We start from the raw sequence: 25,749 nt of genomic DNA, 5'->3' as shown, positions 1-25,749 counted from the left end.
TAGCCAGAGGCCAGCCCTACAAGACCATGTCTAAACAGGGGGACCCCTCTGTCCTGGTCTCCAACCACCCACTCCAAGAACAGAGGCCTCACTCTAGCCTGAAAGACCCTTCTCTGACACTTGACCTTCCCTTTCCACAATCCCTGGAGCGAAAACAGTGAAATCACCTTTGCAAAATTATAACTAAGGAAATTATGACAGTGAATGACATCAGACCTAACCAACTCCATCTTGCTTCTAACGTCTAAACTGTCCTCATCCATTCCCGGGTGTAGGCCGAACTAGTCTCGGGAAGGAATTTAGTTTGTAGTTTAAACTAAATATAATAGCCCTTCCCAAAAGCTAAACTGTTCTTGTAAAATGAACGAAAGGCCACCAGCCATCAAGTTAGAATAAGAGGGGCTGGAATTCTAAGTATCACCAGCCATTATTCTGGAGGTCATAAGATTTGCAACTTCTGCAATCACTCTTGAAGGCGACATCACTATTGTGAACCTAAGATCGGCCTTTCGAAATGGATCTTCAGGTTTTTGCATTTCTAACAACTGGATGGCCCCATCTTTACTTATCAACCAGTTCTGTGGCCCCCCCGCCCCCACCCAGGAACTGACTCAGCAGAAGAGAACAGCTTCAGCTCTCTGTGATTTCATCCCCCAGCCAACCAGTCAGCACTCCCGATTCACTGGCCCCCTACCCACCAAATTATCCTTAAAAACTCTGATCCCTGAGTTTTCGGGGAGAATGATTTGAGTAATAATAAAACTCTGGTCTCTGGCACAGCCGGCTCTGCGTGAATTACTCTGTGTGTGTGTGTGTTTTTTTTCTTTCTTCTTCTTTGAGATGGAGTTTCACTTTTCTTGCCCAGGCTGGAGTGCAGTGGCTCGATCTCGGCTCACTGCAACCTCCGCCTCCCAGGTTCAAGCAATTCTCCTGCCTCAGCCTCCCCAGTAGCTGGGATTACAGGCATGTGCCACCATGCCCGGCTAAATTTTTTAGTAGAGATGGAGTTTCTCCATGTTGGTCAGGCTAGTCTCTAACTCATGACCTCAGGTGATCCGTCTGCCTTGGCCTCCCAAAGTGCTGAGATTACAGGTGTGAGGCACCATGCCCAGCCCTGTGAATTACTCTTTATTGCTTTTCCCGTCTTGATAAATCAACTCTGTCTAGGCTGCAGGCAACATGAACCTCTTGGGCAGTTACAATAGGAGGAAGGATGTTCCCAGGTGGACAGGTATGCAAACCTCCCTACAAAGTCCAAGGAAGCTGAGGGGCCCAAGGAAGAGTGGAACCGCCCAACAGGTTCACCTTGCCTGCTGCCTAGAGAGAGCTCATTTACCAAGACAGGGGAATTGCCATAGAGAATAATTCACATGGAGGCAGCTATGCTGGAGACCTGAGTTTTATTATTACTCAAATCAGTCTCCCTGAGCATTCAAGGATCAGGCTTTTTTTTTTTTTTTTTTTTTTTTTTGAGACTGAGTCTTGCTCTGTCACCCAAGCTAGAGTGCAGTGGTGCAATCTCAACTCACCACAACCTCCACCTCCCGAGTTCAAGCGATTCTCCTGCCTCAGCCTCCGGAGTAGCTGGTATTACAGGCATGTACCACCGCTCCTGGCTAATTTTGTATTCTTAGTAGAGACGGGGTTTCTCCATGTTGGTCAGGCACCAGCCTGAACTCCAAACCTTAGGTGATCCGCCCACCTCGGCCTCCCAAAGTCCTGGGATTGCAGGCATGAGCCACCGCTCCCGGCCTTTTTTGTTTTTTAATCATAATACAATTTTTTTCTTATCAACAAAAGTCTGGCATGAAATGAAATAGAACATTTTGAAATACATACAAAGAGACCAGGCATGGTGGCTCACGCCTGTAATCTCAGCACTTTGAAAGGCCGAGGTGGGCAGATCACAAGGTCAGGAAATCGAGACCATCCTGGCTAACACAGTGAAACCCCATCGCTCTTAAAAATACAAAAAGTTAGCCAGGTGTGGTGGCGGGCACCTGTAGTCCCAGCCACTCGGGAGGCTGAGGCAGAAGAATGACATGAACCCGGGAGGCAGAAGTTGCAGTGAGCCAAGATCGTGCCACTGCACTCCAGCCTGGGCGATAGAGAGAGATCCGTCTCAAAATAAATAAATAAATAAATAAATAATAAAGACAGTGAAAAAAATTAGTCACATATTCTTGAAAGAATTACTGGTAACATTTCAGTGTCCTTCTAGCACTTTTTTCTAAGTATACATATAGATTTTCCCAACCAATCAGATTTTTCTTTTTTTCTTTTTTTTTTTTTTTTGAGACGGAGTCTCGCTCTGTTTTCCAGGCTGGAGTGCATTGGCATGATCTCAGATCACTGCAAACTCTCCCTCCCAGGTTCAAGCAATTATCCTGCCTCAGCCTTCCAAGTAGCTGGGATTACAGGCGCCCGCCACTACGCCAGGCTAATTTTTGTATTTTTAGTGGAAACGAGGTTTCACCATATTGGCCAGGCTGGTCTCAAACTCCTGACATAAAATGATCCGCCCGCCTTGGCCTCCCAAAGCGCTGGGATTACAGGCGTGAGCCACTGCGCCCGCCCTTAATCACATTTTTCTAAAAACTAAGTGGGAAATCTCATGGGGTACACAAGGTAGATTCGGCCACTGTCGTGTATGTTGGGGTTTTCAGAATGAGAGTCTGGAGGGGTTCCCCAGCACCGTCTCTTCAGCGGCAATACCGCTCTCGGCCACAAGAGGGGGATGTGTGCTCAGGAACGTCGGCTCCAAAGCTGGAAAGGGTAGCCCTGGCACCTGGCACTGGCAGCTCCCACTTGGGTCATCCTTAGTCACTCCTAGCTTTATTGCTCACTGCTCAGTGCGCTTCTTGGAAACCTTGGTTCATGAGGAAAAAAAAAGACAACTCACATGCTCACTCTTGCACCGTTCTGCCCGAATTTGACAAATCTTTGGACAGCTCTCCCCTCGTGTTGCAGCCTCGGGCTTCGCAGGTCATCGCCCCCAGCCTCACACCCTTCACCAATTTCCCATCATTGCCCAGGACCCATAAGGCCTGCTGGGCCCGGATGCCCTGGTCCAGCTTCCGGCCTCCTTCCCTGTCGCCTGCCACCCCACACACTCTGTTTTCAAACAGCAGTGGGCTTACCTCAGCTGCGATTGCGATCACTCTCCTCTGCCACCGGCAGACCTTCAGGCGTGCTGCATTTTTTTTTTTTTTTTTTTTAGACGGAGTCTGGCTCTGTTGCCCATGCTGGAGTGCAATGGTGCGACCCTGACTCACTGAAACCTTCGCCTCCCGGGTTCAAGAGATTCTCGTGCCTCAGCCTCACAAGTAGCTGGGACTACAGGCACCCACCACGATGCCTGGCTAATTTTTTGTGTTTTTAGTAGAGATGAGGTTTCACCATGTTGGCCAGGCCTGTCTCGAACTCCTAACCTCAGGTGATCCACCCACCTCGGCCTCCCGAAGTGCTGGGATTACAGGCGTGAGCCACCGTGCCCGGCCTGAACTGGGCAAACCTTTGGACAGCTCTCACCTTGTGTTGCAGCCTCGGGCTTCACAGGTCATCGCCCCCAACTTGACACCCTTCACTGGTTTCCCCTGATTGCCCTGGACCCAGTCTCAACCTCTTATAAGGCCTGTCAGGCCCCAATGTCCTGGCCCCACTTCTAACCTTTGTCCCTGCCGCCCACCACCCCACATACGGTTACCAGACAGCACTGGGTTCATGTCAGCTGCGACTGCGAACACTCAGCTCTGCCACCAGCAGACCCTCCTGTATGTAACTTTCCAGAAGGCTCTTCCCAGCATTTTTTTTTTCTTTTCTTTTTTGAGATGGAGCCTCACTCTGTGGCCCAGGCTGGACTGCAGTGGCATGATCTCGGCTCACTGCAACCTCCACCTCCCGGGTTCAAGCAGTTCTCCTGCCTCAGCCTCTCAAGTAGCTGGGATTACAGGCACGCACCACCATACCCAGCTAATTTTTGTATTTTTAGTAGAGACGGGGTTCAGCCATGTTGGCCAGGATGGTTTCAATCTCTTGACCTTGTGATCCACCCACCTCGGCCTCCCAAAGTGTTGGGATTACAGTGTCAGCCACCGTGCCCGGCCTTCCCAGTATTATAAGCAGTTACCTCTTCCCAGAAGTCTCCCTCCACCCTGCAATTCTGTGTTATGTAATTCTGAGCTTCTGTGGGGCACAATGAGCCCCCGTCACACCACTTAGCATGCTGGAGTGTCTGCCTGCCTTCTCAGATGGAAGCTGCATGAGTGTAAGCATGTGTCAGCCTCACGCACACATACCCCCAGCACCTCAACACTGTGCTTGGCACCCCATAGGGCTCAGTAAGGATTTTACTAAATATGGCCAGGTACAGTGGCTTGCACCTATAATCTCAACACTTTGGGAGGCCAACATGGGAGGATCACTTGAAGCCAGAAGTTTGAGACCAGCCTGGGCAACATAGTGAGACCCCATCTCTTCAGTATATTAAACACTTAGCCAGGTGTGGTGGCGTGCACCTCTAGTCCCAGCTACTCAGGAGGCCGGGGTGGGATAGTCACTTGAACCCAGGAGCTCAAGGGTGCAGTGAGCTATGATTGTGCCACTGCACTCCAGCCAGGCTGGCAGAACGAGATCCTCTCTCTAAAAAAAGTTGACTAAATGTGTGAATGAAGGAATGAATGAGTGTGTTCTTCCCTGTTCCCCGAGAAGGGTCTGCAAAAGCCAGTGCCCTTCCTTGCATCTCCTTCCCTCCCTGTTCACCAGGTGCCTCTCATTGTCTCCCAAGCCTCTGCAGACACATCCCAAGGAACAATGCTGCTGAAGGACTAGTTCTGTTCCTTGTGATGGTGGAAAGAAATGGGATTCAAGCCAGGCACTGTGGCTCACGCCTGTAATCCCAGGACTTTGGGAGGCTGAGGTGGGAGGATTGTTTGAGGCCAGGGGTTTGAGCCCAGCCTGGGCAATATAGTAAGACCCTCATCTCTACAAAAAGCAAAGATTAGCCAGGTATGGTGGTGCATGCCTGTAATCCCAGCTGCTTGGGAGGCTGAGGCAGGGAGATAGCTTGAGCCCAGAAGGTTGAGACTGCAGTGAGCCATGATCACACCGGTGCACTAGAGCCTAGGTGACAGGGTTAGACCCTGTCTGTAAAAAATACTAAAAAAAAAAAAAAAAAAAAGAGGCCAGATATGGTGGCCCACACCTGTAATTCCAGCACTTTGGGAGGCCAAGGCAGATGGATCACCTGAGGTCAGGAGTTCGAGACCAGCCTGGCCAACATGGTGAAACCCTATCTCTACTAAAAGTACAAAAATTAGCTAAGTGCGGTGGCACGCACCTGTAATCCCAGCCACTCGGGAGGCTTAGGCAGGAGAATTGCCTGAACCCAGGAGGCGGAGGTTGCAGTGAGCCGAGATCAGGCCACTGCACTCCAGCCTGGGTGACAGAGCAAGTTTCCATCTCAGAAAAAAATTAAAATTAAAAAAATAAATAAATAAAAGTATGGGATTTGGAGTGAGGCCAACCCAGCCTCAGAACTGGCTCTACCTCTTACCAGCTGTGCACTTACCTTATTTTCTCCATTTGCAAAGTGAGGAAAACAGGACCAAGCTTGCAAGGTTTCTGTGAAACAGCGCCTGCCAGCCTGACATGTGGTAGGCAGTCATTAGATCAGGGTCTTCCTCCCTCTTTCCCAGTGTCCCCGCCTAAGCTCCCTCTGGAGCCTTGAGACACACACACTCCTGTAATCTCAAGTAGCAGCCGCTACTTCCCTGACACACCTCTATCCTCCCCAAGGTTACCCTGTCCTCTATCCCCCCACAAAGATTAGTGCCAGACACAGAATAGATGCTCCAAAGATATGAAAAGAATAAAGGAGTGAATGAAGCAGCCATTGTAGTATCCCTGGGGGCATGTTCCCCAGTAGCCACCAGCCTCCTTTATTTTTTTTCTTTTCTTTTTTTTTTTTTGAGGAAGAGTCTCACTCTGTCACCCAGGCTGGAGTGTAGTGGTGTGATCTTGCCTCAATGCAACCTCTGCTTCTGCCTCCTGGATTCAAGTGATTCTCCCGCCTCAACCTCCCAAGTAGCTGGCATTACGGGCACCCACCACCATGCCCGGATTTTTTTTTTTTTTTTTTTTTTTTTGAGATGGGAGTCTCAGTTTGTCACCAGGCTGGAGTGCAGTGGCGTGATCCCAGCTCACTGCAAACTCTGACTTTTTGGTTCAAGTGATTCTTCTGCCTCAACCTCTTGAGTAACTGGGATTACAGGCACACACCACCACACCCAGCTTATTTTTGTATTTTTAGTAGAGATGGGATTTCACCATGTTGGCCAGGCTGGTCTCAAACTCCTGACTTCAGGTGATCCACCCACCTCTGCCTCCTAAAGTGCTGGGATTACAGATGTGAGCCACCATGCCAGCCGTCAGTTTCGGTACTTTTTTTTTTTTTTTTTTTTTTTTTGAGACAGAGTTTTGCTCTTGTTGCCCAGGCTGGAGTGCAATGGTGCGATCTCAGCTCACCGCAATCTCTGCCTCCCAGGTTGAAGCAATTCTCCTGCCTCAGCCTCCCAAATAGCTGGGATTACAGGCATGTGCCACCATGCCTGGCTAATTTTGTATTTTTAGTAGAGACAGGGTTTCACCGTGTTGGCCAGGCTGGTCTCGAACTCCTGACTTCAAGTAATCCACCACCTCAGCCTCCCAAAGTGCTAGGACTGCAGGCGTGAACCACCACGACCGGCCAGTTTGAGTGCTTTCTATCAATCCACCTTTGTCTCCTGACTCTTCCTCCTCTTCATAGTATTAATTGAGTCCATCTAGTGATTTTTAAATTTTCCTTATTGTATTTTTGTTTTAAAATTTCCATTTGCGTCTAGGTGCAGTGGCTTATGACTTTAATCCCAGCACTCGGAGGCCAAGGCGGTCAAATCACTTCAATTCAGGAGTTTGGGACCAGCCTGGGTGACATGGCAAGACCCTATCTCTACAAAAAACACAAAAATTGTGCTCTTTTCAGTAGCACATACTAAAATTGGAACGATACAGTGAAGATTAGCATGGCCCCTGTGCAAGGATAACAGGCAAATTCGTGATGCATTCCATATTCTCGCCACAGTCTGCTGCCTGTTACTTCGCTTTGCTTCCGTTCCCCGGATCCTGCCATAATGTCACAGGGCCCATGATGCCATAGCCTTCCCATGTTCGTCTCCCATTGCACCACTGAGGTTGGAGACTGGAGAACAATCTGGCCATCCCCACTCAGGCGTAGCACCTTGCCACCTGCCCCCTCGTGCAACAATAAATAAATTTTTAAAAATACAAAAATTAATCAGGCATGGTGGTACACACTTTTAGTCCCAGCTACCAGGGAGGCTGAGGTGGGAGGATCACTTGAGTCCGGGAGGCAGAGGCTGCAGTGAGCTGAAACTGTGTCACTGCACACAAGCCTGGGCAACAGAGTGAGACTCTGCCTTAAAAAAAGAGGGCTGGGCATATGTACCAGCTACTTGGGAGGCTGAGGCAGGAGAATCGCTTGAACCCGGGAGGTAGAGGTTGCAGTGAGCCGAGATCGGTCACTGCACTCCAGCCTGAGAGACAAAGCAAAACTCTGTCTCAAAAAAAAAAAAAAAATTAGCCAGGCGTGGTGGCGGGCGCCTGTAATCCCAGGTACTCGGGAGGCCAAGGCACCAGACTCACTTGAACCAGGGAGGCAGAGGTTGCAGTGAGCTAAAATTGTGCCATTGCACTCCAGCCTGGGTGACAGAGAGAGACTCCATCTCAAAAAACCAACAACCAAAAAACAAAAAACAAAAAACAAAAAAATCTAATAAAAGGATAGTAAGGAAACAGTAAGCAACTCTACCTATGTAAATCCAACCAGTTGGATGAAATGGACCAATTCCTTGAAAACTACAAACTACCAAAAAAATACTCAATATGAAACATAATTTTTAAAATCTTGTAACAGTGTTAAAAATTGAATTCATCGTTTTTCACTTTATTTTATTTTATTTTGAGACTGCATCTCACTCTGTCACCCACTGGAGTGCAGTGGCACAATCCCGGTTCACTGCAGCCTTGACTTCCTAGGCTCAGGTGTTCCTCCTACCTCGGCCTCACGAGTAGCTAGGACTACAGGTGCCTGCCACCACACCCAGCTAATTTTTTTATTTTTTGTAAAGACAGGGTTTTGCCAAGTTGTCCAGACTGGTCTCCAACTCCTGGGGCTCAAGCAATCCACCTGCCTTGGCCTCCCAAAGTGTTAAGATTACAGGCATGAGCTACTAGGCCCAGCAGAATTCTTTTTTTTTTTTTTTGAGATGGTGTCTCAGTAGTCTGTGACCCAGGCTGAAGTGCAATGGTGCAATCTGAGCTCACTACAACATTCACCTCCTGCGTTCAAGCAATTCTCCTGCCTCAGCCTCCCAAGTAGCTGGGACTACAGGTGCCCACCACCACACCTGGCTAACTTTTTGTATTTTGAGTAGAGACAGGGTTTCACCATGTTGGCCAGGCTGGTCTCAAACTCCAGACCTCAGGTGATCCACCCACCTCAACCTCCTAAATTGTTAGGATTACAGGCATGAGCCACCATGCCTGGCCTTGAATTCATAGTTTTAATAAAGCAATTTCTTGTCTTCGTGGTCGCATACAGCTAGTTTGGTGATTCCCTGGAAGGACCCATGTGACTCCAGATCAAGTTATACTCTAGTGAAGATTTATTACAGCGGAGGATACAATACGAGAACCGCAGGAAAAAGGACATTAATAGATGAAGGCTGGAAGGTCAAATGCACGCTTTCTTATCCTCTCTCTGCAGGGACAGCACAGACATAACTTTTCCAGGAGCAAACTGCAAGGACTTGTGTGAGATGTCCTTGCCCAGGAAATCCCACTTGAGTTCTGGAGTCAAAATTTGTGTGGTTAGGCCAGGCACAGTGGCTCACCCCTGTAATCCCAGCACTTTGGGAGGCCGAAACGGGAGGATTGCTTGAGTCCAGGAGTTTGAGACCAGCCTGAGCAACATGGTGAGATCTAGTTTTTATTTAAAAAAAAAAAAAGAAGAAGAAGAAAAGAAAGAAAAATCAGGCCGGGTGTGGTGGTTCATGCCTGTAATCCCAGCTCTCTGGGAGACCAAGGTGGGAGGATCACTTGAGGTCAGGAGTTTGAGACCAGCCTGGGCAACATGGTGAAACCCCATCTCTACTTAAAATACAATATTAGCTGGGCATGGTGGCAGGCGCCCATAATCCCAGCTACTCTGGAGGCTGAGGCAGGCGAATCACATGAACCTGGGAGGCAAAGGTTGCAGTGAGCCCAGGTCGCACCACTGCACTCCAGCCTAGGTGACAAGAGTGAGACTCTGTCTGGAAAAATAAAAACAAAAACAAAAACAAAAACAAAAATTGTGGGCCAGGCATGATGGCTCATGCCTGTAATCCTAGCACTTTGGGAGGCTGACGAGGGTGGATCACCTGAGGTCAAGGGGGTACAGAGCAGCCTGGCCAACATAGTGAAAGCCCGTCTCTACTAAAAATTTTAAAATATTAAGTGGGTGTGGTGGCACAGGCCTGCAATCCCAGCTACTCGGGAGGCTGAGGTGGGAGGATCACTTGAAACCAGGAAGCGGAGGTTGCAGTGAACTGAGATGACACCGTTGCACTCCAGCCTGGGTGACATTCCTGCCATGTGACCAAACACAGCCCTAAAGCACCAGGTTGGGCATCATAAATCTTTTTTCATTGTGTTTTAGAAATGGGGTTTCACTATGTCCCCCAGGCTGGAGTGCAGTGGCATGATCATAGCTCACCTTACCTTCTTTTTTTTTTTTGAGACAGTCTCATTCTGTCACCCAGGCTGGAGTGCAGCGGTGTGATCTTGGCTCACTGAGACCGCTGTCTCCCGGGTTCATGTGATCTCAAGTAGCTGAGAATACAGGCACTCGCCGCCATGTCCAGCTAAGTTTTTGTATTTTCAGTAGAGACAGGTTTTTGCCATGCTGGCCAGGCTGGTCTTGAACTCCTGACCTCAAGCAATTCTGCCCACCTCGGCCTCCCAAAATTCTGGGATTACAGGCATAAGCCAGTGTGCCTGGCCAAGCATCATGAATCTTTATGTTTACTTTAAACCTGCTGACAGCCTGGTTCATCTGGGCTCACTGTTTTGGGCGTGGAGGATAACATCTGACCCAGTAGCTATGTGAATATTCCAGGAGTTGGTTTTCAGTTTGACCAACAGCCATCACCTTGGCTACAGAGATAAGTGAGAAATGAGTGAAACGGACCCCTCTGTTAACTCTTTCCTCCCACTCTTGAAAAAGGTATCTCCAGACCCAGATAGTTTCACTGGAGACATCTGCTCATAGTTAAAGAAATATCAACACCAATTATACATAATCTCCAGAAACAGAAGTAGGAGCACTTCTGGACTGATGAGGCCAGTAGAGTTGATCCTTATAACTGCAGGCTCCCCATCCATGGATTCAGCCAACCACAAATGGAAAATATTCCAAAATATGGACTCCTGGCATGGTGGCTCACGCCTATAATCCTGAGAATCACTTGAACTCAGGAGGCAGAGGTTGCAGTGAGCTGAGATCGTGCCACTGCACCGCTGCACTCCAGCCTGGATGACAAGAGTGAAACTCCATCTCAAAAAAAATAATAATAATAACAAAGAAAGAAAAAGAAAAAAATCACCCTGGGTGGGCATGGTGGCTCACACCTGTCATCTCAACATTGTGGGAGGCTGATGAGAAAGAATTGCTTGAGCCTAAGAGTTTGAGACCAGCCTGGGCAAATAGCAAGACCCTGTCTCCACAAAAAAATTTAAAAATTAGCTAGGCGTGGTGGTGCACCTGTACTGTAATCCCAGCTACTTGGGAGGCTGAGATGGGAGGATCGCATGAGCCCAGGAGTTCCAGGCTGCAGTGAGCTATGATTGCAACACTGTACTCCAGCCTGGGGAACACAGCAAGATCCTGTCTCAAAAACAAACAAAAAAACAAAAACAGAAAAAACTCAGCTCTGCCATTACCTCTTCAAAACTTTTCCTTAAGTTGCAGTCTAGAGTTGAAGACCCCTCCGCTCAGCTCTGGTGAGAGGCTAAACGAATAAGAACACTTGGACCATCATATTATAATAATTGCTTTATTTATTTGTTTGTTTGTTTTGAGACAGGGTCTTGCTCTGTCCCCCCAGGCTGGAGTGCAGTGGCACAATCACGATTCACTGCAACCTCAACCTCCCAGGCTCAAGAAATTCTTCCACCTCAGCCTCCTCAGTAGCTGGGACTACAGGCATCACCCATCACACCCAGCTAATTTTATACATTTTTTATAAAGAGGGGTGTCAGTTGGGCACAGTGGCTTACGCTTGTAATCCTGAAATGCCTAACCTTGTTTTTACTTCAACTCGTTACTTTAAATTTTGTCCTGCTTGTCTCTTTAAATCACCTAGCCTTGCTTCTCATGTGAATAAGACTCTCTCTAGCTAGGAAAGCCGGACAAACTCCAATTGACCCTTTAATTTACAAGACACTAGGGCTCCTCACTCAACCCCCTTTCCTGAGGAGTTGGCCTAGGTAAACAGATCCTCAGCATTTCAAAGGAGCCCAATTAACTGATAAGGTACCAACACCAACAATGTATGAAGTTCCCAGGAATTTTCTCCAAGAGATAACAACATAAAACCTTGAGTTCGTGTCCGGCATAGACCCTATATCTAATTATAATGAAAGATTTAGAACCTTGCACCTGGTACCGTTGCTCTTCTTGTAACCATTTGTCTTTTAAGTTGTGTATCACTCTGTAACCATTTTGATTCTTTTGATTCTTGCATGTTTTTACTTCTGTAAAATTATTACATTTGAGTCCCCCTCCCCTTCCTAAACCTAGGTATAAAAGTTAATCAAGCCCCTTCCTCGTGGCCGACAGAATTTTGAGCATTAGCTGTCTCTTTGGCCGCCGGCTTAATAAAGGACTCTTAATTCGTCTCAAATTGTGGCGTCTTCTTAACTCGCTGGGTACAATCCCAGCACTTTGGGAGGTCGAGGCGGGTGGATCACCTAAGGTCAGGAGTTCCAGACCAGCCTGGCCAACATGGTGAAACCCCATTTCTACTAAAATTACAAAAATTAGCTGATTGTGGTGCCACATGCCGCTAATCCCAGCTACTCAGGAGGCTGTGGCAGGAAAATCGCTTGAATCCAAGAGGTGGAGGTTGCAGTGAGCCAAGATCACGCCATTGCACAGCCTGGGCAACAAGAGTGAAACTCCGTCTCAAAAAAAAAAATAAATAAATAAATAATAAATAAAATAAAATAAAAGAGGGGCATCTCCTCATGTTGCCCAGGGTGGTCTTGTATTCCTGGGCTCAATCGATCCACCCACCTCAGCCTCCCAAACTGCTGGGATGACAGGCATGAGAGCCACTGTGCCCAACCAGAGCTGGGCTACATATCTTTATTAAGCTTTTCATCAAGGCCAACTGGGCACTGGCTCCTGCTCCACCAGTCCTGTGTGGCTGCAGAATGAATGGCCCCAATAAATGTTCTCCCCCGAGCCCCCTACCCCCAGATCTTCCTGCAAGGTTGGCAGAGCTGGATGCTCTGAAAGCTAAGGGCATGTGGGCCAACCAGGGGAGGAAAACATGTGAAGGCTCACAGGTCTGGAGTCTAATGCCTCACTGAACACAGAACAGCCACCCCGCGTGCAGCTGCAGGGCAAGGAAGGTCAGCTCTTGCCCCCTTCTCAACCCTCCTCCCAAACACCAAGCAGGTTTCTGAGAATAGCAAAAGGCCAGCAGACCCGTCTTGAGTCAGGGCCTCTGTGATCAGAAACATGCAAACAACCTTTTTTTTTTTTTTTTTGAGACTGAGTCTTGCTCTGTCGCCCAGGCTGGAGTGCAGTGGTGTGATCTCTGCTCACTGCAACCTCTGCCTCCTGGGTTCCAGTGATTCTCCTGCCTCAGCCTCCTGAGTAGCTGGGATTACAGACACCCATTATCATGCCCAGCTAATTCTTGTATTTTTAGTAGAGACTAGGTTTTGCCATGTTGGCCAGGTTGGTCTCGAACTTTTCACCTCAAGTGATCTGCCTGCCTCGGCCTCCCAAAGTGCTCGGATTACAGGTGTGAGCCACTGCTCCTGGCCCAAAGACCTTTTTCTTCATGCTTTTTGGGAGTTAATTAAGCACCAGTATCTGAAAAGCTGTTTCTGCCTCCCACACTTGGAGGGCATGGTGGAAACAGAGTCCAGGAATGCACAAGGCTGGGAATTAGATTCAGCAAGTTCTGGGATAGAAAAACTGAACCTAAAGGAAAATCGTATTGTGCTCTCAGCAGTACTTTGTAAAGAGTGTTTCAGTACCATTATAAAAAGAGGCTGGGTGTGGTGGCTCATGCCTGTAATCCCAGCACTTTGGGAGGCCAAGCAGGAGGATTGTTTGAGACCAGGAATTGGAGACCAGCCTGGGAAACATGAAGAGACCCCATCTCTACAAAAAAAATATATAAAAATTAGCCCAGCATGGTGGTGCATGCCTGTGGTCCCAGCTACTCTGGAGGCTGAGATGGGAGAATCCCTTGAGCCCAGGAGGTCAAGGCTGCAGAAAGCTATGATTGTACCACCACACTCTAAACTGGTCAACAGAACAAGACCCTGTCTCAAAAATAAAAATAAAAAGACATGAGTTAGCTGACTTTTTTTTTTTTAATTTATTTTGAGACAGAGTTTCGCTCACTCTTGTTGCCTGGGCTGGAGTGCAATGGCACGATTGGCCTCCCAAAGTGCTGGGATTACAGGCGTAAGCCACCATGCCCAGTGAAGAAATGATTTTTAGAAAACCAAAAAACAAAGATTGCAGCATCAATAGAGGGCAGTGTTTCAATCATAAACTGTTCCTGCAAAGAGAGGTAGGCCTGGCCTCCCCCAGGGTGCCTTTGCTGAGTGCACAGCGCCTTCCTCCTCGCCTCCTCCCGTCTTCGCCTCCTGGCCTTCTATCCCTCACTGCACTCTCCTGCATCAGTACATGCACCACTGCTCAGGACCCTTTCAGCTGGACAATGTCAGGGCTTTGGGAGAATGATAAGATGTGGTCCTGCCCTCTTCTAACCAAGGCAAGTGCCTACAAAAATAAAAATCACATCAGTAGGTTAATGTTTGAGTTCTCAACTAGATGGCAGGAGCTAGGCGTGGTGGCCCACACCTGTATTCCCAGTACTTTGGGAGGCTGAGGTGGAGGATCATCTGAGGTCAGGAGTTTGAGACCAGCCTGACCAACATGGTGAAACCCTGTCTCTACTAAAAATACAAAAAATAGCCAGGCGTGGTAGCAGACACCTGTAATCCCAGCTACTTGAGAGGCTAAGGCAGGAGAATCACTTGAACCCAGGAGGCGGAGGTTGCAGTGAGCCAGGATCATGCCACTCTACTCTGGCCTGGGTGACAGAGTGAGACTCTGTCTCAAAAAATAAAATAAATAAATAATAAATAAACGAGATGGCAGGCCAGGCGTGGTGGCTCATGCCTGTAATCCCAGTACTTTGGGAGGCTGAGGTGGGCGGATCACCTGAGCTCAGGAGCTTGAGACCAGCCTGGGCAACATGGTGAAACCCCATCTCTACTAAAAATACAAAACTTAGGCTGGGCACAGTGGCTCACACCTGTAATCCCAGCACTTTGGGAGGCCAAGGTGGGCAGATCATGAGGTCAGGAGATCAAGACCATCCTGGCTAACACGGTGAAACCCTGTCTCTACTAAAAATACAAAAAAAAGAATTAGCCGGGCGTGGTGGTATGCACCTGTAGTCCCAGCTACTTGGGAGGCTGAGGCAGGAGAATTGCTGAGCTGAAATTGCATCAATGCACTCCAGCCTGGGCAACAGAGCAAGACTCCGTCTGAAAAAAGAAAAAAAAAATTAGCCAGGCTTGGTGGCAGGTGCCTCCGGTCCCAGCTACTTGGGAGGCTGAGGCATGAGAATCACTTGAACCCAGGAGACGGAGGTTGCAGTGAGTGGAGATTGCACCACTGCACTCCAGCCTGGGCGACAGAGTGACACCTTATCTCAAAAATAAATAAATAAATAAATAAATAAATAAATACTGGATGGAAATCACATTCAGGCCCTGTAATTTCAAAGAAGGGAAGATCAAAGAGAAGTCTGCGGTGTAGAGGAAATCCCCTTGGACCTGGGATCTGGTCCAGACCAGGCACCGCCCTGCCTGGGAGGCCAAGAGTCACAGTGTGTGCACAAGAAATGATGGGGGATTTTCTCTTCTGGGATGAGGGAGAACTGTTGGTAGTACTCTAAGTTTTTTTTTTTTTTTTTTTTTTTTTTTTTTTTTTTGAGACAGGGTCTGGCTCTGTCACCCAGGCTGGAGTGCAGTGGTGCGATCTCAGCTCACTGTAACCTCCACCTCCACCTCCTGGATTCAAGCCGTCCTCCCACCTCAGCCTCCCAGGTAGCTAGGACTACAGGCGTATGCCACTATGCCCAGCTAATTCTTATAGTTTTTTGTAGAGATGGAGTTTCACCATGTTGCCCAGACTGCTTTGAAATCCTGAGCTTAGGTGATCTGCCTGTCTCAGCCTCCCAAAGTGCTGGGATTACAGGTGTGAGCCACTGCCCCCAACCTACATGCTACTTTTTTTTTCATTGATTGATTGATTGATGGAAACACTCTACTTTTTCATAGTTAAAACTGTTTATAGGCCATACACAGTAGCTCATTCCTCTAATCCCAGCACTTTGGGAGGCTGAGAAGGGAGGATGGCTTTAGGCCAGAGTTTGAGACAAGCATGGGCAATATAGTGAGACCCCATTTCTATAAAAAAAATTAAAAATTATCTGGGGGTAGTGGCTCATGCCTGCAGTCCTAGCTACTCAGGAGGCTGAGGCAGAAGGATCACTTGAGACTGGGAGTTTGAGGTTGCAGTGAGCTGTGATTGCACCACTGCCCTCCAGCCCGGGTGACAGAGCAAGACCCTGTCTCAAGAAAAAAACAACAAACAAATAAAAATTATTTACACTTATTATTTCACTAGTTGTACTAACCGATACCCTCTTTTTAACCATTTCTGAAAATGGTACTTCCTTCTTTTCTGCCAGGATATAGACACAATATTGCATATACTCATTTGAAAGTACAAAATTCTGTTACTTGCCTTTTATCTTCACTTTTTTTTTTTTTTAAGATGGTCACGCTCTGTCGCCCAGGCTGGAGTACAGTGGCACAATCTCAGCTCAATGCAACCTTTGCCTCCTGGGTTCAAGTGGTTCTCACGCCTCAGCCTCCCGAGTAGCTGAGACTCCAGGTGTGTCCCACACGCTGGGCTACTTTTTAAATTTTTTTAGGGTCTTGCTATGTTGCCAGGCTGCTCTCAAACTCCTCCTGCCTCAGCCTTCCAAAGTGCTGGGATTTACAGGTATGTGCCACTGCACCTAACCAATTTTGTCTTTTCTTTTTTGTTTTTTTGAGACAGGGTCTCACCCTGTCACCCAGGCTGGAGTGCAGTGGCACAGTCATGGCTCACTGCAGCCTTGAACTTCTGGGCTCAAGTGATCCTCCTGCCTCAGCCTCCTGAGTAGCTGAGATGACAGGTGCACACCACAATCCCTGGCTAATTTTTGTAGAGATGGAGTTTTGCCATGTTGCTCAGCTGGTCTTGACCCTCTGTGCTTAAACAACCCTCCTGCCTCAGCCTCCCAAAGTGCTGGGATCACAGGCGTGAGCCACCGCTCCCGTCTGATTTTGTCATTTCTTAAAAATGAGATTGGGAGCTCCCTGAAAAAACTCTTCATTTTACTTGTATGTATTCCTCATTAAACTAGCCCAATGTTCACTGCTTAGCCAATCCCAACATTGGTTATAAAGTATCTATGCTAACAATAAATTATCTAAGCTAACAATTCAAAGGCAGCCATGTGCAGTGGCTCATGCCTGTAATCTGAGCAATTTGGGACGCCAAGGTGGATGGATCACCTGAGGTCAGGAGTTTGAGACCAGTCTGGCCAACATGCCAAAACCCTGTCTCTACTAAAAATACAAAAAAAAATTAGTTGGGAATGGCGAGTGCCTGTAATCCCAGCTACTTGGGAAGCTAACGCAGGAGACTCGCTTGAACCTAGGAGGCAGAGGTTGCAGTGAGCCGAGATAGCACCATTGCATTCAAGCCTGGGCCACAGAGTGAAACTCTGTCAAAAAAAAAAAAAAAAGATCCAAAGGCTCGGTGCTGTGGTTCACACCTGTAATCCCAGCACTTTGGGAGGCCAGGCGGGCAGATCACCTGAGGTCGAGAGTTGGATACCGGCGTGGCTGGAACCTTTTTTGTTTTTGTTTTTGTTTTTGAGATGGAGTCTCGCTCTATCATGCCCAGGCCGGAATGCAGTGGTGCGATCTCAGCTCACTGCAACCTCCCACCTCCTGGGTTCAAGTGATTCTTCTGCCTCAGCCTCCTGAGTAGCTGGGATTATAGGCACCTGCCACCATGCCCAGCTAATTTTTGTATTTTTAGTAGAGATGGGGTTTCACCACGTTGGCCAGGCTGGTCTCAAACTCCTGACCTTAGGTGATCCAACTGTCTCTGCCTCCCAAAGTGCTGGGATTACAGGCATGAGTCACCTTCCCACCCAGCCAAAAAGGTTCCTTTAATCCTTTTTCATTCATCATTTACAAAGATTATCTCTCTCTTTTTTTTTTTTTTCGACAACCCCTATTTTTAGATCTCAGGAATCTAGGTGGTAAAAACTTCAGCACTATATATATATATATATAGAGAGAGAGAGAGAGAGAGACGGAGTCTTGCTTTGTCATCCAGGCTGAAGTGCAGTGGCATGATCTGGGCTCACTGCAACCTCCACCTCCTAGGTTCAAGTGATTCTCATGCCTCAGCCTCCTGAGTAGCTGCAATGATAGGCACCCATCACCACACCCAGCTTTTTTTTTTTTTTTGTATTTTTTGTAGAGACGGGGTTTCACCATGTTGCCTAGGTGGGTCTCAAACTCCTGGCCTCAGGGGATCCACTTGCCTCAGCCTCCCAAAGTGCTAGGATTACAGGTGTGAGCCACCGTGCCTGGCCACACTATATTTTTGGTGTAGTTTTTCTTATATTAGAATGACATGATAAAGGCTAAGCCCTATGTTAAATGGACACCTTTGATATTTATGACACTTGCTATATAGCATTTGCTTCCTGCGTTGATTTTTAAATGCTTAGAAATAAAATCCCTGGCCGGGCATGTTGACTCACACGTATAATCCCAGCTCTCTGGTAGGCCAAGGCAGGAGGATCACTTGAGCCAGGAGTTCAAGATTAGCCTGAGCAACATAGTGAGACCTGATCTCTACAAAAAAAAAAAAAAAAAAAAAAAATGAACAAAATTAGATGGGTGTAGTGGCATGAGCCTGCAGTCGCAGCTACTCAGTAGGCTGAGATGGGAAGATTGCTTGAGTCTGGGAGGTCGAGGCTGCAGTGAATTGAGATTGTACCACTGCACTCTGGCCTGGGTGACAGAGCAAGACCCTGTCTCAGAAAAGAAATAAAACCTCTGCTAGTCTCAGAAAATGACGTTAATTCAGAGGAATAAAGTGTTGTGGTGGTTGGGATGCAGTGGCACACACCTGTAATCCCAGCTACCCAGGAGGCTGAGATGGGAGGATCAATTGAGCCCAGAAGTTCAGGGCTGTGATAACCTATGATCGTACCACTGCACTCCAGCCTGGGTGACAGAGTGAGACTCTGCCTAAAAAACAAACAAAAAAACAAAACATAATATTTGACTTCACAGGGCTGTTATGAGAATTAAATGAGGTAATGTATGAGGAACTAGTATATAAAGCATAAAATGACATTAAAATCTTGGTTATAAGAGTTGTTGATGGTATTATTTAGGGAAATGAAACCAACTCATTGAGCACGCACCTAGGCTAAAAGGTGGTGCCCACCCTACAGGGATAAGGCATTGTTAAAAGTTTTAAAATGTTTTTAGTTCCTTATTCATAATTTTCTTGGGTTTGCACAAAGTCAATTGACATAACAAGATTGAATTTCTTTTTATTTCATTTTTATCTTGTAATAAGAGGTTTTTTTGTTTACTCCTGTTTTAAATCTTATGTAGTTCTAAATCAGCTGTTCTTATTTTATTTATTTATTTTGTAGAGATGGGGTCTCACTGTGTTGCCCAGGCTGGTCTCAAATTCCTGTGCTCAAGCGATCTTCTTGCCTCAGCCTCCCAAAGTGCTGGGATTATAGGATAAATCAGCTGTTTAAAACAAAAGTATGGCCAGGCGCAGTGGCTCATGCCTGTAATCCCAGCACTTTGGGAGGTCAAGGCAGGCAGATCACCTGAGGTCAGGAGTTCAAGACCAACCTGGTGAACATGGTGAAACCCTATCTATACTAAAAATACAAAACTCAGCCAGGCGTGGTGGTGGGCACCTATAATTCCAACTACTTGGGAAGCTGATGCACGAGAATCACTTGAAAACCCAGGAGGTGGAGGCTGCAGTGAGCCGAGACGGCACCATTGCACTCCAGCCTGGACAACAAGAGCAAAAATCTATCTCAAAAAAATATTAAGAAAAAATAAATAAATAAACAAAAATATACCCTGAAAAAATATTAGCATCCTTAATACACACAGCAGGAGGACAGGCTTCCATGTTTGTGACTCCATCTCCAATCATGATTATTTTCTTAAAATGAAAATTTTCCTTTAAATGTTTAATCACCTTTCCTTTTCCATCAGATTTGGCTGTTGGCTGCGTCTCAGCAAAACCTACATATTCACCTTAAAAGAGCAATAAAAACAGGGTTAAAGATTCACAGATGTATCTTACCAGTTCCAGCTTTCTGCATAGATGATATATTCACTTAAATGTCACTGAGAAGGCAAAAAATGGCCCTCGGTAAAGTCACGCAACCTGGAGTTCCATACCTGTTGCTGGGAATAAATAAGCTTTGCTTTGCTTTTATTTCCTTTTATGATTATGATTATGAATATAGAAATGGGGTCTTGATATGTTGCTCAGGTTGGTCTGGAACTCCTAGACTCATATGATCCTCCTGCCTCAGCCTCCCAAAGTGCTGAGATTACAGGTGTGAGCCACCACACCCACCCAAACTTTGCTTTTAAATTACAAATATCAATTGTAGAGATGGCTCTTTAAGGTTATAAATACCTAGGGGTGAATTTGTTGTATCCTTTAAGCTTCCAGTAATTGTAAAACCTTGTTGAGATGGCAGAACACCATAAAATATTAATATATCAAATTTATTTATTTATTCATTTATTTATTTTTGAGACAGAGTCTCACTCTGTTGCCCAGGCTGGAGTGCAATGGCGTGATCTCGGCTCACAGCAACATCCGCCTCCCAGGTTCAAGCCATTCTCATATCTCAGCCTCCCGAGTAGCTAGGATTACAGGTGCATGCCACCACACCAGCTAAGTTTTGTATTTTCAGTAGAGACAGGGTTTCACCACTTTGGCCAGGCTGATCTTGAACTTCTGACCTCAGCCTTGGCCTCCCAAAGTTCCAGGATTACAGGCGTGAGCCACCATGCCTGGCCTTAATACATTAAATGTAAAATGTTAATAGATAATGTCACCCAAGAGGAAATTCCAGATTATTTTTGATCAATTATTTCTATTCTTACTATAATTACCACACTCATTCCTGACTTCTTTTTTCAATGATCTCTATCTCTAGACCATTCAAGAATGTTCTATTAACATATTTACATTTTTAAAATATTTGGTTTTAAGAATATCAGCCCCCTTGGCTGGGCGCAGTGGCTCACGCCTGTAATCCCAGCACTTTGGGAGGCCGAGGTGCGTGGATCACCTGAGGTCAGGACTTTGAGATCAACCTGACGAACATGGTGAAACCCTGACTCTAATAAAAAAAATACAAAAATTAGCCAGGTGTTGTGGTGGGCACCTGTACTCCCAGCTACGTGGGAGGCTGAGGCAGGAGAATCGCTTGAACCTGGGTGGCAGAGGTTGCAGTGAGCCGAGATTGAGCCACTGCACACCATCCAGAGCAACAGAGTGAGACCCTGTCTCAAAAAAGTAAAATAAAATAAAAAGTAAAATAAAAAGAATATCACTATCAGTCACTCCTTGATATATCTGGAGATCTGAGATGAGATAACAGCTGTGGCACCGCTATGGACCAGAGAGAGGACAGGAGGCTTCTCCAGGGGCAGCTGTAGTTCAGTAATCCGTTTACAAAAGTCTCCCTTCTGAAGTCTCCATCTTTTTTTTTTTTAAGACAGAGTCTCACTCTGTCACCCAGGCTGGAAGTGCAGTTGCATCATCTTGGCTCACTGCAGCCTCCGCCTCCCAGCTTCAAGTGATTCTCCTCCCTCAGCCTCCCAAGTAGCTGAGACTAAAGGTGTGCATCACCACACCCAGCTAATTTTTGTATTTTTTTTTAGCCGAGTTGGGGTTTCACTATGTTGGCCAGGCTGGTCTCGAACTCCTGACCTCAGGTGATCCGCCCACCTCGGCATCCCAAAGTGCTGGGATTACAGGCATGAGCCACCATGTCCAGCCTACTTTTTGTATTTTTAGTAGAGACAGGGTTTCACCATGTTGGTCAGGCTGGTCTCAAACTCCTGACCTTGTGATCCACCTGCCTCGGTCTCCCAAAGTACTGGAATTATATGCGTGAGCCTCCATGTACAGCCTTATATGTGTTTTTCTAAATGCACTTAGAAATCAATGGGTAGGGCTTGGCTGCTTTAGGAAACCATTCCAGAATTCTACTCTGCCCATGGGCCTAGAAAAACACAAGGTGAGGACAAACAAGGAAAGCTTAGGTTTTCCCTGGAGAAAGAGGAAAGGCAGAAACAGACAGGACCAGACAACTGGCCAGACAAGACAATGTGTAAGTGCCAAAAGAACCACACAGGCCACACCTTTAATTTCAGCACTTTGGGAGGCTGAGGTAGAAAATCACTTGAGAACAGCCTGGGCAGCATAGCAAGACCCCATCTGTACAAAAAAAAATTTTAAAGGCTGGGTATAGTGGCTCAAACCTATAATTCCCACACTTTGGGAGGCTGAGGTGGGAAAACTGATCACTTGAGCCCACAAGTTCAAGACCAGCCTGGGCAACATAGTGAGACCCTGTGTCTATAAAAAATTTTTTTAAAAATTAGGCATGGTGGCCTACGTCTGTAGTCCCAGCTACTTAGGAAGCTGAGGCAGGAGGATCTCTTGAGCCCAGAAGGTTGATGCTGCAGTGAGCTGTGATCGTGGCACTGCACTCCAGCCTGGGTGACAAAGTGAGAACTTGTCTCTCAAAAAAATTTTTTTATATAAATTAGCTGGATATGGTGGCATGCACCTGTAGTCCCCACTACTAAGGAGGCTACGATGGAAGGGCCATTTGACCCCAGGGGTTTGAGACTGCCATGAGCCGTGATTATACCACTGTACTCCAACCTGGGCAACAGAATGAGACTCTGACTCTTAAAAAAAAAAAATAGGCCAGGTGCGGTGGCTCACACCTGTAATCCCAGCACTTTGGGAGGCCGAGGCAAGTGGATCATTTGAGGTTAAGAGTTGGAGACCAGCCTGGCCAACACGGCAAAACCCGTCTCTACTAAAAATACAAAAATTAGCTGGCTGTGGTGGCAGATGCCTGTAATCCCAGGTAATCTGGAGGCTGAGGCAGAATTGCATGAACCTAGAAGGCAGAAGTTGAAGTGAGTTGAGATCACACCATTGCACTCCAGCCAGGGCAATGGAGCAAGACTTCATCTCAAAAAAATAAATAAATAAAATTTTGCCAGGCACAGTGGCTCACGCCTGTGATCCCAGCACTTTGGGAGGCTGAGGTGGGTGGATCACCTGACGTCAGAAGTTTGAAATCAGCCTGACCAACATGGCGAAATGCCGTCTCTACTAAAAATACATAAACTAGCCTGGCATGGTGGTGGGCACCTGAAATCCCAACTACTCAGGAGGCTGAGGCAAAAAAATCGCTTGAACCCGGGAGGTGGAAGTTGCAGTGAGCTGAGATCATACCATTGCACTCCAGCCTTGGCGACAGAGCAAGACTTTGCCTCAAAAACAATAATAAATAAATAAATAAAATTTTAAAAAATAACAATAAAATTAAAGAATAAAAATGAAAATAAATAAGCCACCCAGAGGGCACTCTAAAGCAATAGTTAGATACTCTCAGGAGGATGTGTCCCCCAACACTGGTGCTGAAATACACCTGGAAGCACGACTCCTCTTACCTTATGCAGTGAGTCAGGTGTCCGGGGTGCTCTGCTATGAGTCTCTGCACCTGCTCCCTGGAGGGCTGGATTAGGGGTAGGCGCTCCGTAAGAGCACTTTTGAAAGGCACTGCCCCACCCATGGCTCGCTGTGTCCTGGGAGAAGACCCAAGAGTCAGGCCAGCCAGTTCCAATGTCCTTGAGGCTAACATGCCTTACTGCTTCGGGTCTACACAACATCCACCAAAAGGAAGATGCTACCAAGAGCCCCACTATGCAAAAGACAGGCTTTGCTGCTATGAGAGCAAGGCCTTGGAATAAACTTTTGAAGGTTTGCGTGAAAATAACGTTAACAGGCCAGGTGCAGTGACTCATGCCCATAATCCCAAAACTTTGGGAAACTGAGGTGGGCAGATCACCTAAAGCCAGGAGTTTGAGACAAGCCTGGCCAACATGGCGAAACCCCATCTCTACTAAAAAAGAAGGCAAAAATTAGCCAGGCATGGTGGTGCGTGCCTGTAATCCCATGTACTTGGGAGGCTGAGGCAGGAGAATTGCTGGAACCCGGGAGGTAGAGGTTGCAGTGAGCTGAGATTGCGCCACTGCACCCCAGCCTGGATGACAGAGTGAGACTCAGTCTCAAAACAAAAGAAGCCACACAGCCTATCCATAGGTAGTTTTCTTGAAAGCCATGAGCTGTCAAAATCAAGAAAGAGACCAAAGGCTAAAAGTTCTTCCATGAAAGGCAGTTGAAAATGAAATGGTGGCCAGGCATAGTGGCTCATGCCTATAATCTCAGCACTTCGGAAGGCCAAGGCAGGCAGATCATGAGGTCAGGAGTTTGGGACCAGCCTGGCCATCATGGTGAAACCCCATCTCTACTGAAAATACAAAAATTAGCCAGGCATGGTGGTGCATGCCTGTAATCCCAGCTACTCAGGAAGCTGAGACAGGAGAATTGTTTGAATCCGGGAGGCAGAAGTTGCAGTTAGCCGAGATTGCGCTGCTGTACTCCAGCCTGGGCTACAGATTGAGACTCAGTCTCGAAAAAAGAAAAAAAAGAAAAGAAAAAAGGCCGGGTTTTGTGGCTTATGCCTGTAATCCCAGCACTTTGGGATGCAGAGGCAGGCAGATCATGAGGTCAGGAGATCAGGAGATTAAGACCATCCTGGCCAACATGGTGAAACCCCATCTCTACTGAAAATACAAAAATTAGCTGTGCGTGATGGTGCACGCCTGTAGTCCCAGCTACCCAGGAGGTAGAGGCAGGAGAATCACTTGAACCCATGAGGTGGAGGTTGCAGCGAGCCGAGATCATGCCACTACACTCCAGCCTGGGCAACAGAGCAAGACTCCATCTCAAAAAGAAAAAAGAAAAGAAAGAAAAGAAAATGACATGGTGTATGACTGGGGGACTGGGGCTGTGGAGGGAGGTGCCCAGCTGCAGGGCAGGAGGGCAGGAGGAAGGGAGGGGCTCCAACCCAGGATCCACCAAGAGGCTCTGAACCTTTCCAGGGAACCATTAAGGCCACACTTTCGACCATGACACAAAGCCTCTGGATACTTGGGCCCCGCCCTCCAAGCCATCTTCTTTGGTTAGTGACAGTTGTCATTCCCCTGATCAAGCTAAGAACATGTCTTATCCATATCTGTTTGCCATAAATATTTATATAAATGAATGAATATATCAAATTCAGCTCTAAGGAATGAAAGAAAAAGCCTAGTGCTCATGTTCCATAGCCAGGGTCTAGCACTTCATCCAAAACAGTCACTCTTTAGAAATTCTTTATCATTTCATAAAGTGAATAAAAGCTATCCCTACATTTCTGACACCGCATCCTCAATGCCACACATTTGGGCTAGCTCATCGGTTCCTTCTTCTCTGATGACCGTGCTGTCAACATCAAAACACACAGCACCTGCTGAGGGGAAAAGCTTCCTCAGCTCTGAGCGGGAGACCATCCTTGGAAGAATTTTCCCCCTATAGAAAATAAAAGATAAATATATTTAAAGACATCCAATAAAATTATGAAAAGATCCTACCTCGTCTAATAAGCCAATCTAATTTGTGTCAAAGTCAGTGCAGGCCACATAACAGTGTACTCATGAGTTCATTCCTTTTTCCTTTTCTTTTTTCTTTTTTACTTCCCACATGACACCAATTTCTTTTCTATTTCTTTTTTTTTTTTTAGATGTAGTCTTACTCTGTTGCCCAGTCTGGAGGACAGTGATATGATCTTGGCTTACTGCAACCTCCACCTCCTGGGTTCAAGTGATTCTTGTGCCTCAGCCTCCTGAGTAGCTGGGATTACAGGCTCCTGCCACCACACCCAGCTAATTTTTTTTATTTTTTATTTTTAGTAGAGACGGGGTTTCACCATGTTGGACAGGCTGGTCTCGAACTCCTGACCTCAGGTAATCCGCCTCGGCCTCCCAAAGTGCTGGGACTACAGGTGTGAGCCACCGCACCCAGCTGGTACCAGCTTTTAAATATATTTTATGTTGAGGCTG

The 25,749-nt window shown here is 46.9% G+C and overlaps 1 non-coding gene and 1 pseudogene across 1 annotated transcript; one reads left to right on the top strand and one right to left on the bottom strand.

The window, feature by feature from the left end:
* Positions 1 to 2,906: 2,906 nt before the first annotated feature.
* On the bottom strand, positions 2,907 to 25,214 carry LOC129060706 (phosphoserine phosphatase-like; annotated as a pseudogene).
* LOC112131347 (U6 spliceosomal RNA) lies at positions 7,011 to 7,113 on the top strand. The gene has a single exon (XR_002913440.1). It is a non-coding gene; the product is annotated as a U6 spliceosomal RNA (small nuclear RNA).
* Positions 25,215 to 25,749: the final 535 nt, after the last annotated feature.

Source organism: Pongo abelii, chromosome 6 (genome assembly GCF_028885655.2).
Source record: "Pongo abelii isolate AG06213 chromosome 6, NHGRI_mPonAbe1-v2.0_pri, whole genome shotgun sequence".
In the NCBI taxonomy this organism is placed as follows: Eukaryota; Metazoa; Chordata; class Mammalia; order Primates; family Hominidae; genus Pongo; species Pongo abelii.
The sequence above is the reverse complement of the archived record's forward strand: the minus strand, read 5'-3'. Positions and strand labels throughout refer to the sequence as shown.